Genomic DNA, 4,456 nt, shown 5'->3' with positions numbered 1-4,456 from the left:
GGAACTGTAAAATTGTCTCTCAGATTGGAGGTGTTTGAAGGAACATCTCCAATAGCAGCTACAATTTGAGCATATCTGTTTTTCCAAACATTTCTATGAAAAACTTCAAATATACAGAAATATTGAAAGAATTATGCAGTGAACACCCATATACTAACATCATAGATTCTATAACTAATAGTTGCTATTTTGCTTTATCACATGTCTATCCATCTATGCAACTACCTATATTTACATTTGTTTATTTTGATGCATTTCAAAATAACTTACAGAAATTGAATTGTATGTACACTTTGCCTCTAAATATTTTCAGCATGCATAGTATCAATTAGAGCTTGATAAATGTATGCATATTTTACTGATTTTCAGTGTACATGTGTCAAATGATATTACTTGACCTTGTACAGCTATAGACAGAGACGTGTGTGTATAGCCATATTCTCAAGGAGAGCAACGCCTTAAATAAAATTGTCTAAACACTCTGGTATGGTCAAATAATATAGATAAGAAGAGAAGACTTCCTAGAAAATCAACCACATAATATATCATTGTTTAATAACTATCACAGTCATAATAACATTTTAAGTATTTTTTTTTCAATTTGAAGATAAAATAGCTGTATTTTTTTTCTGTGTAATGCATTTCTCTGAAAGAGTTTAGCTCAAAGGAGCATCTGCTCTAAATCATTGCCCCATTGGCTATTTTTTTCCATAATATTAAAATCGAGTACAAAAAAGTCAAACTCATCAACAATTTAGCCAATGTTCAAAAGTGAATCATTGACTTGAAAATTCTCTTCTACTTTAGACCAATTTTTAGAAATAAATCTAGTTAAAATTAACACATAAAGTACTCCCTGGCTTTTACAAAGAAATATGTTCTTTTAAATGGCATTTAAGTAATGCCATTTACCTAAGTTTACTTTGGGATATACTATTTCCAATCTCACATACATCTACATCATAGGCACATGTAGTTTATTTTTCAATGTCTCACCAATGTTAAAAATAGAAGAAACAATAATCCTAACAACATTTATGAGATGCTGACAATATACATAGTAAAGGATAGTGAAAAAGATAGTGCATATTGAATTAGAAGACCAGAATCATAAGGTTCCAGCATAAGTTTTACTGGAAAACTGTGGTCTCAGAAAAATCACTTCATTCTTTAGAGCCTCGTGAATTTGTTTCAAAAAAGGTAATTGACGAGAAGAAGTTTCAGGTTCTTTCCAACTCAGAGATTCTAATATTCTAAGAACAATCTGTATAGGCAGACATTCTTTGGTCCTTTTTCTCTTTGGTAATTATAATATATTACAGTCATCCAGGAAAAGGCACTACGTTTTCAATTGCATTTCATTTTTACTGAATCAGTAGATGCAGTCAAAACAGGTTTTTATTGGCTCATGTTCTAGACTTAATGTTAGAAACATTTTTATGTTGGTTTGAGCTGGTTCAAGCAGGTAGATTTAAGAGCAATGATGCAAAATGGCCATTTAAAGTAACATTTAAATCAAGCAATTATATGATATTTATATTCATTTAAGAAACATTTTGCCAAGTAGCTTTTTTTTTTTTTCATATTGTCTCAGTGGCTGACCAACTATTAATCAAGCTCTCTAGCTCCATGTGTGGTAAAAGTCAAATGGATTTTGTCATCAGCTAAGCCATCTGTCTCCTCATACTGTTCCTCTATTTTTCTTTTTATTTTTGAAACTCTTCAACTGAAATTAGAAATGGAGGAGGTGGAGGTAATCAGTGAATATAAGAATGACAGAATTTCATAAGCTTTGATTATTTTTGAATATTCAGGCAATATGAGGTATAAATAGCATTTCAGAAATGTTTGTGTTCATTCAAGAATTTCTTATGAATTTTTCTGGGAAAAATTAGGTATTCTTATACAGTACAGATGCAATATTTTTTATTTTTATTTTTTTGCTTTAAGCTGAGCATAATGGTACTAACCTCTGAATACTAAAGAGATATGAATTCTCTTAACCAAAGCAAAAGGAAGTCGCCACATCTGTGCCTCTTGTATTCACTATTTGGAAAAGAGAATGCCCAAAAATCTCATCTTGAGAGGGTTGTAGTTGCCTTTATAAAGTGCTGAAAATACTTCCTACCATTCTCTTGGCCATCTATTGTAAGCCAACTACTTATTTCTCGTGTCTTTATTGGAAATTTATCTGCCTGAACTTAGATATTTGCAATGAAAGAGAGAGCAGAGCAAGGGAGAGGAAGCAGAAATGCACTCCCAAAATGAAAGGCATATAAACCTACCTCCCATGTAATACTGCAAATGCTATTGCAGTGCCCTTGGCTGATTGCCAGTTTTTTAAACTGTATATCCTGTGTGGAGAGCTCTATTTTTCAGAGGGCAGCCCATCTCATAACTGGGCAGCACCAATTGTTAGGAAACTCACTTTCACACAGGGCTGAAATGTTATTTCCTTGTTATGTTGGTCCTTTACTACCTGGTACAAGTCTACTTTGTTTTCTGCTTACTGACCTTTCAACACTTTGAAGACAAGAAACCATCCTCCTATATCTTTTTTCTAAGAGTGAACCCAAGCAGTTTCTTTGGTGGGGCCCTATGCTTTCCTTACTCTCCAACCTCCCAGTGACTCTTCTCTGAATGTCCTGAGATTTACCCAGTTACCATTATAACCTAAATGAATTCAAACTCTCATTTTAGTGTTGGCTGCCTTACAAACTGATCATTTCTTTTAATGAGAAAGCTTTTATTACATTAAACATTTAATTTAGGAAAAATAGATGCTTTTCACTACATAGTTGTTTTTTGAATTTTACAACAAACATACATTTCTTGTATGATAACAAAACAATAATGAAAAAACAAAACAAAACAAAACAGGGCACTGTGTTCCTTTCTCTATAAAAGATGAAGAGGTTCCTGGTCTGAAAATTCTCTTTCCAACTGATCTGACATAATGGGCACTTAAGATGAAATGCAGATAGATTTATTTTCGCATATTCTTGATTGATAGGAACAAATATTGCTATTTATTGGGAGTTTAGGCTCAGAGGCTATCATTTTCTAAACTGTATTTTGTATGTTTTCCAGAGACTACTATGAAGAGTCATTCTTCTAATTCATTTTTTTTAAATCCAAATTTTCAGATACAGAGACTTTAAACTATTTAGTATCAAATTTTGCAAGAATATACTATCATGTTTTATTAACAACAACAAAAACTAGTCTCAAACATTTAAACACAATTCTGAATATCTGAAGCACTCTAAATCTTCAAGGAAAAAATGTGCCAGAAACAGAGGCAAACTCTTTGAAGAAGGCCATCAGTAGATAAGTCGCATCTCAAAGTAGAACTCTGTCTTTTGCAACTTCGAGTTCCCTGGGCCCAGCCTACTGTATGACTCATTATGGGTACGGGGGTCTAAAAGCACTCAGTGGTAAGTTAGCTTATTATCAGCTTAGGGACAGCAGCTGATGGCTATTGCTTCCCTTCTTTCTTACATTTGGTAATATCCAGAGCATGGGTTGGAAAAAAAATCATCAGTAATTCTGGATAATCTTTTCTTGTTATTTAATTACGAAATAGAGAATATTATATGCCTTGCTTTATATATTACACATAGTAAAAGAACAGCTGCCCATGCTGCTGACCCATGAACTCATTTTTTAGACAGAAGAGACCTTGGAAATGTTTCTGAAATCCCTCACTTCCCAGTTTAGTATAACATGAGACAAAAGTAGGTTAGGAACTGTTATCATTTAATTAGACCTCCAGTGGCTCAGATGCAATTGGATTGATCTGCACTTACTTGGAGTAGCATATGTGTCAAGTGAACAGAATCTAAACTTTTGCTTAAAAGAGGCAGTCACATCCCTGACAGTCCCAGCGTCCAGGCAATCTTTCAGGAGAGTTCCTGTAAATGAAGAGCTGCTGTAGGCATACCTAAAGGACTTGGAAGGTGAAGACTATGTTTTTTCCAGAATTTCAACTCACATCTATTTTTAAACATTGCAGCTCAAGGGAAATAATATAATACTACAAGTTACATATAATTGTTATATAATCTATTCAATATTTCTTGAAGTTTATGATCTAAAATTGCAGTAAAGCCATTGCTTTATCAATTTATGAGTATCTACAATCATGTCAATATGTTATGTAAATGTTGGAAAAAAAAAGAAAAAATACTTAAATTAACATACATTCCATTTCAATTCCATAAAAACTAAAGATTTAGACATGGTTGTGTATCACAATATATTTAGAAAATTATAGTGAGTCATCAAACATGCATTGAGTGTCTACTATGTACAAACAGTAAAAATATTCAATGACTTTTTAATACCTTGGACAAAACTTGCTTTATTTTTCACTGTTCTTTAGATGGTTTACACACTCTTGCAACATAACGTATCACTTAATAGCTTCATCACTGAACTCATAATAATCTCTATT

The sequence above is a fragment of the Pteropus vampyrus genome, unplaced genomic scaffold, assembly GCF_000151845.1.
Source record: "Pteropus vampyrus isolate Shadow unplaced genomic scaffold, Pvam_2.0 Scaffold39, whole genome shotgun sequence".
NCBI classification, from domain to species: domain Eukaryota; kingdom Metazoa; phylum Chordata; class Mammalia; order Chiroptera; family Pteropodidae; genus Pteropus; species Pteropus vampyrus.
The sequence above is the reverse complement of the archived record's forward strand: the minus strand, read 5'-3'. Positions refer to the sequence as shown.